The following is a 13,460-nucleotide window of genomic DNA, read 5'->3' on the forward strand; positions in this document are numbered from 1 at the left end:
GGCAGCCAGGGCAACTCTCCGTTGGCTTGTGAGTATTTTTTACAGTCTATGCTTGTGCGCTCAAAAAATTAAACTTATCAGGCCAATCAAATCGTGTATAGAGTCGTTAGGGGCTTAACATAATGATTGATGGCAGAGTTGCAACAGTTTGGCTTGAATTCCCTGCTACTTGAAAACAAATAAGATAATGTTGCTGTTGGCGAACAGTGTGACACGAGTTAAGCTTTTATTAAGTTGGCAAAAGTTTGAACTAGCCAAATAGCTCCGCTGGTGGGAAACGCATGGGACTCATAGCGCTGTCCTATTGCGTGCAGAGGGAATTTGAAAGAGAACTGATCATCCCGCCCCTCGAACTGTGCACTGCGAACGGTGAGTACCCAGACCCTACATTTTAATGTGGGTCTGGCTCGTCAGGCTAGGATGGAGTAGGAGATGGAGATAAATTGACAAGCATGATTTATTTTGAGAGAATGTGCAGGACTGAGCGGCAAAACGTTTCTTCTTATTTAACCTTCAGTTCAGTTTATTGTTGTGATTGTTAGAATAACAACAAAAAGCTGTCTTATCACTATTGCTACTATGCAGTCTTAACATGTGTTTCTTCCTCGCCCCAAAAGTGTAGCCTACTAATGTACTTCATTCCCAACATCTTTTCTGAAGCTGCACATAGCTCGGCTCATAAATAACTTTGCCCCAGGTCGCGACAGAAGAAATACCATCGTCAAAGAGCTATATTTGCCTTAATGCTGCACTTAATTGTCACAAAATACTGTATATATCAATAGGACGTCATATTGCGAAAAAGGTACTCAGAACGTACGTAGAACGTACTCAGTTTTATGACAGATGAGGTGGTGAAGTCCCCTCAAACCTGCACAAAACGCACAAAAGCACAACACATTTTTCCTGTTATAAAAATGGTGGACGCGATGTGACAGGCTGAAATTAGTGCAACCAACACAAACACAATGATCAACCATTACATTACATTTGGCTGACGCATTTTTAGCCAAAGCGATTTACAACATGGTAAACAGTTTAAGTTTTAGAGCAATTCTCAACAATTTTAGGACAATTAAAAAAGCATTAGAGTACAGTAAGAATATGTGCATCAGTGAGTGCTGTTTTTAACAGTTACTTGTCAGTTTAAGACGGCTGGTGAGAGCTAGGATCAGCAAGACTTGTTAAAGTTGCTATGAGAGGAGATGTTCTCTAAAGAGCTGGGTCTTCAGGAGTTTTTTGAAAATGGAGAGGGATGTCCCTGCCCTTGTAGGAACTGGCAGTGTGTTCCACCAACGAGGAACAACAGATGAGAAAAGTTTGGATTGGCCATTAGGCTATGTCTTTCCAAACACGACAAACTCTATCCCTCACCACTGCTCAGACTAGTATCTAGGCCTAAACCTACAATGAGAGCAGAGCTCAAGCAAAGTCCTTTTAGGCAAGTCCCTCCACTCAGCATATTCCACTTCACATATTGCAACACTTTTTGGGCACTTATCGGGCATCTGTTTTGGGTACAACTGCGCGTGCGCAATGCTTCACAAATCACAACACACCAACCTAGCTCAGGCTGCGAGATCACAACACACGATTGGCACAATGTATTCACAACATACCACAGGATTGGCACGATGTATTCATGTTAACTTTTGGGGGCGGAATATGTGTAGACGACTGCCATGTTTGCGTTACGAACTAGCCCCATACATTTCTATGGGAGATTCTTTGAGTGCTGTGTCTCCTCATTAGAAAGTCTCTGGCTCAACTGCCAATTTAAGATGTTTACCTTCTCCTGATGCATTGTGGGTGGGAGAGGCATATTTAGGAGCCTAGCTTAAAATGGGCACACTTTCTTCTGAATTTCTGTCCGTGGGTTTTTTTAAATATTAATTGGTACATACATACACATTTTTAAAAAGACATTTTCAGACAAGATGAATTATAAATTCAGTTATGAAATCAACCTGCAAATTGCTCCTTAGGTTAGTGTTGTTGCTGGTGTGGGCAAGGTGACAGCTTTCAAACTCGTTTAAAATGAGTAAATGAATGACTTTCATTAGTGTTGATGTCTTATTGCTTAGTCTGCAAGAAATACTGGCTAGATCAAATTCAGGTAATGGCCTCCTTACACCAAAGATTTTGGCCTCCTTACACCCAAGATTTGGGAAAGATTCTTGAAAGATTGGAATCTTTTGAGTAAAGCTTGAATGGGGGGTATTAGTTAAAAGACTACAATATTTTAAGAATCTTTCCCAAATCTTGTCAAAGTTGTTTGGTGTAAGGTGGCTATAACTCAATTACACCATGCTAAAAAAGCTTTCTGGCTGAAAACAAAGCCAAATTTATTTGCGACTCTACGCCTTCCTCATTATTGTTAGGTCAGGCCCCATGAATCGCTAAATGATACACACCTGGATTCTAATTATCATTGAACTGAGAATGAGTGTGTCATGCCTTTATAAGCCTCCATAATGCCTGCTTAAACTCACTCTTCCCATTGTTTTTGGTGATTCAACATGGCAGTAATGGCAAAGGTTGTTGTGTTGCTTTTCATTGCTAGTTTCAGTAATGGGGAGTTTAAAGTATCTTTTGGCAGTTGACCTATGTTTTTAAAATCCCAATTTAAACTAGATGTACCGCATAGCGGTACAAAACATGACCGCCGCTCAGTCCTGTACAACCGTTCCGCGAAAATAAATCACACTTCAATTTGTCTCCATATTTTACTCCATCCCCCACTCTTGAAACTTTTGTGTATGCTTGTTTGGCATGCCTGAGTGTGTGTGTGCGGCTGCACAGAAAGTAGCCTACTGGTGCTGAAAAGGTGAATAGATTGTAGAATAGCCAAAGAAGATGTAGTATTGTTATAAACCCTTTAAAATCTCTAAACAATCACAAGTAGGGCAGTTCATCACAGTTCATCCATTGCAACTGGAGTGATGAAAGGTCACTTACACCTGTAGGCTACATTGTATTTGGGAAAAGCAAAAGGTATCAGCATAATTTTATTTATTTATTTATTTATTTATAAATAAACAAAAACATCTCTGTCAGTTCCATGCCGTTTTCAACAGCTATCAAAAACAAAGGTCATTTTTGGATGTATGGATTTTTTGTTTCTTCTTCTACATAAGATTTTAGTCATCTTTAGTTCATGTAATACTTTATTGTCAATGCACAAATTAAGTAACAGTAGTCTGAAACGTTATTGTTAATGCACAAATTAAGTAACAGTAGTCTGAAACGAAATGCTGTTTTACATCAGTGGTGCAAATAACTGACATGTCCAAATGGGCCTTGATGAAATGCGTCGCTAGACTGTTCATACACATTTTAACAGGCCAAAGTTGAAGAGCTGTTGTCCGTTATTGTTCGTGCAAATATAGGCCGATTCATGTTCCCTTGCATTGTGTAACTGAGGTCCATGGCTAGTCTGGCTTTCACCAGACCAAGCTCAATCTTTTAAGAAATCAAAAAATAAATAGCGGGCAGATCAGGCTGGGTTCACCCAGTCCATAGGCACCCGATATAATTTTCCGATTGAGATATCCACGCTCTGGCTATTCTAAATGCAAAAATGCATCAGGGAGTTATGACAAAACTGTAACTAACAAACTAGATCCTAATAGAAAGCTGTTAGCTTCCCTAAGCTACAGGTAGGCTTATAAGGTAGGCCTAGGCCTATTTACAACATAAATTGTCAATAGGCTATGGCGACACAAATAAAATCTCCTTTGGAAACCAATGGCTTACGCCTTACAGTATCAAGTGGACTTAAACTGCCATATCGTGGCGAAAAGTTGTAATAAAATTCACGCAGCTTCATGAGTCAAGGAAAGCGCGAATGAAGTAGCTACTTCTAAATGGGACCCACTAAAGGTGTGTTGCTAAAGCATCCATAATGAAATGAAGGTGTCATTGTTTGGATACTTCACACACACGTGCTTTTTAATTTCACAGACTACAACTACCAAGCTGGAATCAAAGCACATCGATTCCCCTTTCACACCCTGCACGCACTTAAAACAAAATAAACAGGCGTCTCAGTCTCACGCATGTATAGGCAAAACTGTATCAGACCGGTGTAACGTTGGTAAATCTTCCATTGCACAGAATTATTTTTGTAGCACGTGCAACAAATGACAGTCGAAAGATACAATTACAGTGCAGTACAGTACATATTTATAGTTTTCTACAAATGCAATCAATCAAATTGGCCTCCATCACTCAACCAATGGTAACATTAGGTCCTTATTGATATTATAAGATTAACGTACACTGTAAAAAATATCCGTAGATTTTACGGTAAAAATTTGTGAAATTGCAACAGTACAAAACCGTAAACTTAGAAACGGTAGAAAACATTTCTTACAACAGTTAAGTATTGTAAATATGTTTACCAGCTGGAACCATATATTTCACCTTTTTTTTGTATAGAAAATACGTTGATTAACCGTTAAGAAAACAGAAACATGCCATATTATATAAAACAGGGAGCACACAATTTTTTCCCGCTTTTACCCTCATCTAACGGTCGGTTTCCACATGGCGAAATTTCGCTTCACTCATTGAGGTTGAATGGAGACGAAATTCGCCCTGGTTAGGCGAAATGACAGCGAATCACCGAGGCAGACGAAATGAGGACCAATCGAGAACCAATCAGGTCCCGTGTTTGTGTTTGGAGGCGGGAGTTACAAAAAAGTCTGACCAAGATGGCGGAGACTACCTGAGCTGTAACACGAACATTTGTATGTGATTAAAATGTTTCTACACGAACATTGGCACTTGTATCAACACAAATTGTGGTTTATATGCCACACGAACTTAGTCAGGGCACATACACCACTAAATAGACCACTATATGTTAGTTTAAACACTGAAACTTTTTAGCTAGCTGACAAGCGAACTGCTGGTATGTTCGGACATTGGATTGCATTGTAAACCTAGCTAGACAGCTAGGCTACATGCTGTAACACAGGTATGAAATATATTATGTCTTATTGATCTTGTTGTTTCTATGAATATGAATTGTTGTTTATAAGCAACATCAACTTAGTCAAGGCATAAAGACCCCTGGATATCTTCATTAAGTACTTAAACGTTTGAACTAGCTCGCTTGCCACTGGGCTGGCTAGACACTGCAGTCAAAAGGTTAGCGGTTTGGCTGTCACGGCCCCGAGGTGAAATTTCGCTGGTCTTTTTGAACTTCAGAATGGGGAGCCGAAGTGCATTATAGGGCGGATAAATAGTCTGATTTACCATTAGAAATATGACATAATACATAGAACAAAACACATTAATATTTTGCTTTTATTTTCTGTAAAAAATACTGGTTACCCCTGTAAAATTCACTGCAGGTAGTCTAATGGATGAATCAAATTGTCTAAGCACCCTTCTTTGATTTATACATATAATATAATAATGTATGTAAATTAACGAATTAATATGCATTAGCCATCTATGTCCATGTGCATTAAATCACTGAATTTTCCCCAAGGTATTTCCCCAAGCTAGCCTATAGGTGGCGCTGCATTTTGTTAGTTAAACCACATGGCCAAATATCAACCGCCATTTTGTTCGCGAAGACAGTGATTTGTGAGATGGTAAGTAATGAAAACGACAATTTAATAAATTGAAGAGTTCAATCTGATTAAAAGTATTAATTAGTAATGCAATTCTAAGCTTCTTGTGTTTGCAATGGCTTACGTCTAGAATTTTCTTCGGGATGAATAAAATACTATCTTATCTTATCTGAATCTCTGTTGTAGGATAACGTCAGCCTATGACAAAATTGCCAGCTAGCATTCAGATTTCTGACCATGCTTTGATTAATGTAAACATTACCTTAGATTATGTATATTGTGCTTCGATTCTAACTTGTAATAACACGGAGATATCATACTTAGTCTACACTCTACAGTCATTAAGTCTATATTCTGAGCTGGAATGTCAATTGTCTCAGTGTGAAATATTTAACTGAGTTCTGATTGAGAACGCCATTTTATTAACGTTAATCCCTTCATTGTGCACAGAAGCTTGAAATGACTTGACGGGAGTTCCAGTCATTTAGCCTTGCTTTATGTTTCCAGGCGAAACTTTTGGCGTTGAAGCACATTAGGTGTTAAACATGTTTTATTGAATACATTCATTGTTTGGACCTTTACAGTTAGTAATTGGATAATTGCTAGAGTTAAAGCATAGTTTTGGCTAATGTTAACAGGAAAACTGTGCATTGGAAATCGTATTGGTTTGATGCAAGTTAACGTTGCCTAATCTTTATGTTGCAGGTATGTTGGGAGAGACGTCTACAGGTAAGTTTTTACATTTTCTTTACTAGGAGTAGGCTATTTAGAAGTGGTGAATAGGGTTTCAGAACGTTTGGGGAGGAGGGTTTTTTTTCGCGCTCGTTTTAGCCATGCTTTCCAGTCACATTTTGTGGAGCTGTTCTGTCTGCTAAGGCGTGCATTGCAAAGTGCTTCGTCTGTTGAGTGTAAGGGAAAGGTAGAAATATCATTGCATTGCTGAGGACTTAATATTTATGTATTTGATTGGTTTGTCTCAACAGGATATCAACAAGGTACAGTGATAATTTATTGCCACAGAAATGTTAACTGATGTAGAGTTTTGTCATTGTACAGGTTAGTAAAAATTAAATGTCCAGTTTTATGTTATAGATTGAACTCTTCAGTAAATTAAGTAAAACTGTTCAACAGAAATTCCGATAAAGCAGTAATTTCAATTGTAAAAAAAAAACTGGCGCTGTATTTCCAATAAGAAAAGCAAGCATGAATTCGGTAAGTCTTTTTTGAACTGTAGATGGTTCATTCTCATTACTACTTGGTTAGAACAACTATGGAACCAATGATGAGTATATGTAAAAGGTATGCAATGTCTCTCTGTTTCTCTCTCTCTCTCTTTCTCGCTCTCGCCAACCATGGTAAGTATCCCTGATTTCTTGTCTCTGCCTTGATCATTTATGCTTTCATTTATATTGTAATGCTTGTCCACCAACATTACATCTTGCTCCTACTGCATCAGCCCTAATGTCTCATCAATCCCCTGTTAATCCCCTCTTCCAGATCAGACCATCTAGAACAGGACACAACACCCTGCTTACACCTGAAGGAGGGCTAGGACACACAGGAGACCTGTAGGCCCACTATGCTGGTAAGTCAATAGAATGCATTTTACATTTCTTAGTTGAGACAATACTGCTGTGTCAAGTCAACTACAGATTGCTATTCAAAGCTAAGCTAGACATACTTAAGAACTGTCAGGTAGCAAATGAACATTTTTAATTGAAATGCTTGGTTGTATAAGTAAAGGAATGTAATGTAATATAATATGTAATAAGTTTGCTAATGTAGTTTTACATTTTTTTTTTAATCTAGTTTGTGTGCCATTCACCCCTAAATTTTCTTTTGACCTGCCAAGCAGCAGCACGAACGACTGGGTCGACTTAGGATTGAGTCCCCTCTCTGCCAGAAATTATCACTGTGTTCAAGGAAGACCCAGGCCCAAATAAAGCTGCTATGTCTAAGGTGTGCTGGAAAACTTTCTGTTTTGACTTTTCATTCATTCACATTGTATACAATTTAGCAGCCACATGTGGCAACATGTCAAAGATGATGCAAATCTATTCTTTTGTAAGTTATAACAATGTGATATATTGGTGAAAGTTAACATTGTCTCGTCCTTGCAGGTCAGCCCCTTTTCCTCAGCTATTCAAGTTGGCAGTCATCTAATATTAAAGGTAAGATGTTGCTAATTTTGTTAGTGGTTAGTGCTCAAACTATGTTTTCTATGCTCAAGTTCATATGTAGACACAGAGTTACGCATTGTGCAGTCTTCAGAAACAAAGGTGATTATAAACTGTGCTCAAACAATGTTCTCTATGCTCGAGTTCATATGTAGAGACCCTGATAATACTTTGAACAAAGTTTTATGCAATGTTGAACCTTCTATAAACCAAACTAAAACCTTGAATTTCTAAGTGTTTATAGATTGACATTTTGTGAGTGTGTCCCACTTGCCCACAGTTCACCCATAGAAGCAATACAGCTGAAAGTGAGTAGAACACTACTACTGGAAGACGCGGGTTTGGACGTAATCGTCTCGTTGACCGAATTTTTGACTTGTGCCCATGCACACATAGAGCCTACAATCGAAGTTCGCCGGTGTTACACTTTAAGTTGATTTTCATGTATAAATTCTATCGAGGGGTGGATAAACTCAAATTTGAGAGGGGTAAACTGTGTTTACTTGAGTTTAGTCTCCACTACAGCCCTGGCTGTCTACTACCTTTTGCCTATTTTCCCACTATGTTCCTTTGTGTCAGTCATAATTTTTCATAATGTTTCATCAATTCACTCCTGCCAGGCCAAGCCAATGTCCCGCTCACCTCTGAAGAAGGGAAAGATACAGCCTGTTGGTTGGCTCGGCAGTAGCAGTCCATGGTGAGACTAATCAGCGTTGTGTTATGGGGTCTTGGGGTTTTGTTACTATCTGTTATATTCTGCAAGTTCCACCCCAGCAATGTGTCAACTTTTAACTGATAAACTATGTACCTACTGAGCTGGTGGCAATTGCATGTGACAGTAAATTTATGAATTGCTTTATTCTACCAGTACTCGTTGTAGATATGACTTAAAAGTGCCTTTGTTTTCTCTTCCTATGCCGATGTTCCTGATCCATTCAATGGCGCCAGAAAGGGCTGAAGCAGCTGACCTTTCTCCTTCGGCACACCTACAAGCCAGGGTAGATTCTTGATGTCCAGTACTGTCCCTTTTTTGACTTCACAAGCCACAGAAAGGCAACACCTTTGAAACATCTCAAAGTTTTTCAGACCTGGACTTTTTCCATGCCATAAGACTGTTGAAATCTGTGGACTTATGCCTAATTACTATGTAAGAAGGGAGGTATTCCTGGTAATTCTATTCAAGCTCATTGTTTTTGACAAGACATTTTGGTACAACATGGGCAGAATGGCCAACTAACAGCTTATTAACTGATTAGGGCATAGATGATTGTAAGTTCTAGGAATAAAGTTGTCTTTTTTACCAAACTGTTAATTGTATGGTTGATTTGTGTGGTAAACATAGGATAGGTAAAATAGTAGTAGAGACTGTTCAGACGGATTTGTTAGGGTGTTAGTTAATGTATACTGTAAAATGTGTTTGAAACAAAAGTTAATCGTAAAATCAACATACATTTTAGCGTAAATGTAGAGATGGTTAAACTGTATTTATTACGGTAAAATTTTGGCAACCCAGATGCCGGTCTTTCACTGTTAAAATGACGGAATTGTTTTTTTTTCGTATTTATTACGGTCAAATTGCGGCAACCCAGCTGCCAGTCTTTCACCGTTAAAATGACGGAATTGTTTTTCCGTATTTATTACGGTCAAAGTGCGGCAACCCAGCTGCCAGTCTTTCACCGTTAAAATAACGGAATTCTTTCTATTGTATTTATTACGGTAAAGTTCTGGTAATCTAGCTGCTGGGTTTTTCCGTAAAAATAACAGAATTTTTGTACCGTATTTATTACGGTGAAATTCTGGCAACCACAGCTGCCAGTTTTTCACCGTAAAATCAACGGATTTTTTTTTACAGTGTACCTGCAGTAAAAACCAAGCATGTCCGATAAACATCCTCAGATTTATTTCGGCTTCAAGAAGAAATGGGAATTACATTTCATGTGAACATTGTCCTATCCTTATTAGACGTTCTCTGCAGTAAACAGTCCTTGTAGGAAGCGTCCATTGTTTTTCCAACCCACTTTTTAAACTTCCAACAAAATTACGTCTCACTGCAAAGATGCGCCATCTAGTGGAAAAACGACTACTTATCGCCAATACTGGAAATGCAGCCATGATGATGATGATGAATATTTATTTTGGCTTTGTTTTAATCCTACTGAATTTGTAATTATGTATCGGCCGTTCTAATACCGATAGTATGTGGGTGCCTGTGTGTGTGTGCATGTGTATATGTGTGCACCGCCATCTACAGGCCAATGAGTGTACAGTCACCAAATGTACACATAACCTAATTTTTTTAGGACCCCCCCCCCCCCCCCCCATGGATGAAATTCTACGAAACTTGGCATACCCCCAGAGAATGCCAGGTCAATCATACACATAAAATTTGGTGTAGTTCTGAACATCTTAACTGAAGATAGGGGCGATTAAAGCAGAATAATATTGCATTTTCATTTTTTACCGGGGGGGGGGGGGTGCAAATCACAAATGAGTGATTATGGGCCAGGTTGATGTGGGCCCTTGAGACCAACATACCATACCATAAAAGATTCTTCATCCTCAGTGCCACGGTTCAGGTAGTTATTTAGGAAAAGTCTAGTGGGGCTACATACCCACCAAATTTCATGTGCCCTGGTGGTTCGGTGTCCCGGGTATCGTTGACCAAAAATTCAGGAAGTAGATGACGAAAAAAAACAAAAACAAAAAAAAACTTTGACAATCCCTATGACCGCTTCGCTAGCTTCGCTAGCGGCGGTCATAATAACAGGCTTATCTTCTGCTCTTCTTTTGAGCAGTCTTCTGTTTTCCAAAGAGGGATGTCACAAAAAGAGATGCTGATGAGGTTGATGTTTCAACAACAACAAATCCCAGCAACCAGACCCAAACTGAAGCTAATGGTGAGTATTTAATGTAATGCAGTAGTGTAATGCTGTTATATTATTACAAGTTGGTTGTGTTGGATTTAAATGTCTAAATTTGAATGGAACCCAAGGTGGTGCAAGTGAAGATGTCCAAGCAGGCACTCCGGTACCTAATCCCCACAATCAGACTGCCACTGCACAACCTGATGTTACTGGTAAAGAGTTCTTTTTTTGGTATGAGTTCCTGCAAGTCTGCTTTATTGTGTGTTAAAAGTCGTGACTTGGTTCCCCTTCTCCTCTTATGTGGAAACCAAAAGATGAGGCAAGTGAAGATGATGTGGTAACTGCAACCCCAAGTCCCCAAAACCAGACAACACCTGATGCCCAAAGTGGAAATGCTGGTAAGGGCAATCAGGGCATTTGTGGTTATGTATATGACCAATAGACCCCTCACTCCCCACCTAGCTCTTCAGAGAGCATCTTTCGTAGCACTACTTATATATAACTAGTCTTGCTGATCCTAGACTTACCACCTGACTAGAACTGACACTTGACTGTTTAAAAAAACAGCACTCACTGATTCACTTATTCTTATTGTACTTTTAAAATTGTCCTAGAATTGCTTTAAAAAGCTTAAACTGTTTACCATGTTAACCGTTTTGGCTGAAATGTGTCAGCCTAATGTAATGTGAATCACATGCATTATGTGGAATAGAAAAAGATGAAGCAAAGATCTTATGCACTTGATGAGCTAACTACAACCCCAAGTCCCCTAAACAAGACAAAGTCATCTGCCACAGATGGAGTAACTGGTAAGGGAATTGTTTCTTTTTTTTTTAAAGACCCTGTAGTTCAGAGATGTGCTTGGAGTTTTTTCCAAACATTGTCAAGTATATTTGGTTTCAATCATGAGAGATGGCCAGTGTATATCAACTCTGCTCAAATGCTGAGGGAAGTCCACTGACTGCTTAGGCCACACGGCCAAACTGTCCTACCACATTGTTCCAATCATTCTCTAAACCAGCTGATTTTAATTGGCACGTCTCTTTAAGTAGATGAGCTAATTGATGAAGACACCGGTCTTGTGAATAATCTTCTGTAGAAAGCAGATGTATCACAATGCTTGTGTGTTTTTTTTTTCCCTTTCTAACTTGTAGGTGTTTCCAAAAAAATCAACTTTGTTTACAGGGTCTTTAAAATTCTAGCATCCATGGAAAATGCATCTAGGCATGGCAAAGTCTCAAGCTGAGCTTTCTGTGGCCTAACTCCTACTACATCTATTTGTTCTAAGTATTTACTAGATCTGGCACAATTCCTCAGCAGGAAAATCAGTTATTTGACATCACCTGTGTTACAGGTAGTAGGAATGGACCATTTTTGAGAGTAGGGTAAGCACAGGCATTACTAAATATGTTAATGGAAGTCTGTTTGTTTTAAATGGAGCAGAATCAGAACCTTACTGATGTAACACCTGGGCATGCCATATTTCCATGTATATTTTCTCTTGCGTCCCAAATTATAACAACTAGGTTCTGTAATGAGACCAGTGACAATTCTGTGGCTTTGTTTGTAGAGCCACTAGATGGTCCAAGTGAAGATGCTGAGGCTTCCACCACAACGCAGAATGCCCAAAACCAGACCACTTCAGCCCACACTGTAGGGACTGGTAAGGCATGCTGTGTGTTGTAGTGTCCATCTTGTTTACAACTGCTGTTAGTGGGATTAAGCTGGCTTTTATGACCCCCCCCCCTTTTTTTTTTCCTTGTGTGCAAAGATGGTGCAAGTGAGGATGCTGTGTTAACCACTGTACTGAATCTGCAAAATGGGACTACATCTGCCCAAGAGGGAACCACCATCACTGGTAATTATTTGTTTGGGGTTTTTGTCATGTTTCCTGTTGTGTAAAAATAGTCTGGAATTTCAATCTTGTCAGACCTGGTGCTACAAGGAATGTGCAAAGTATTGTAAGTGTAGCTTGTAGATTCTAGGTCTTTGAATGAGTGTAATTCTTTATCTCTAGTGTTTTGTATTTATCTCTTGTTGCCTTTGTCAAATTGAATTTTACATACCATGTAAAAATGTAGGAAGTTCATGTTGGCCCAACATGCTGTACACTTCAAATGCACTTTGGCTTAAACCTTTTAGAGCAAGGGTGCTGTAATGGAACATTGTGGGCTGGCCTGGTTCATATTTCAGTCTGTAGCTTGTTCAGACTTAACCAGTAGTCACAACAAAATGTCTGGCAGTTACCCAGCCCCAGGTTGAAGCAATGGCTTACTGTATTGTATGTAAAAGGCTGCTTTTTATCCTTAGACTCCCATGATGACTCCTGAAGTGACTGCTCAGAATGCTAATGCTTAACTGTCATCTTGGGCTTTCTCCATCTTGAATTCAATAAAGGCCAGATTTTCTTATCCAACATTGTCTTTCCTTGTTTCATGACTCGGGTCCAGTTTGGTGGTCAACCTGACTAGAAACCTCTTTACTAACTCCCCTGTAGTATTAACTTTATTCGGTACTCTGAACATCATTTTGAGTTCAAAGTTATGTCTAGATTCTGTCGTTATGGGATTTGGCAGACGCCTTTGTCCAAAGCGACATAGAAATACAAAAACAATATAATTAAAATTTAACGTGGAACAGATTAGAATGTTGGTCAAACTATTATTGCTTTTCTCCTTATTAAACAACAATGTCAATTCAATTAATAAAATAAGCAATGAGAACGAGGTGGGGGGGGAGCAATAAACAATGTCCGTTCAGTCAATAATATAAAAACAATAACATGGTAAGACTACATTAAGGAGAATATCAATAAACAATGTCAAATTAATCAA

At 38.9% G+C, this 13,460-nt stretch overlaps 1 long non-coding RNA gene across 2 annotated transcripts; it reads left to right on the forward strand.

The window, feature by feature from the left end:
- Nucleotides 1-6,558: 6,558 nt before the first annotated feature.
- On the forward strand, nt 6,559-8,375 carry LOC143104099 (uncharacterized). Of its 2 annotated transcripts, XR_012983001.1 has the most exons (4): nt 6,559-6,940; nt 7,083-7,170; nt 7,441-7,544; nt 7,706-8,375. It is a non-coding gene; the product is annotated as an uncharacterized LOC143104099 (long non-coding RNA). The 2 variants fall into 2 exon arrangements; XR_012983000.1 differs by having other exon boundaries at nt 6,561-7,170.
- The last annotated feature ends 5,085 nt before the right edge of the window (nt 8,376-13,460 follow it).

The sequence above is a fragment of the Alosa pseudoharengus genome, unplaced genomic scaffold (assembly GCF_046254945.1).
Source record: "Alosa pseudoharengus isolate Yale_2024_CS ecotype anadromous, Long Island Sound unplaced genomic scaffold, YU_APseudo_1.1 YU_APseudo_1.1_scf_5, whole genome shotgun sequence".
Classification (NCBI taxonomy): Eukaryota; Metazoa; Chordata; class Actinopteri; order Clupeiformes; family Clupeidae; genus Alosa; species Alosa pseudoharengus.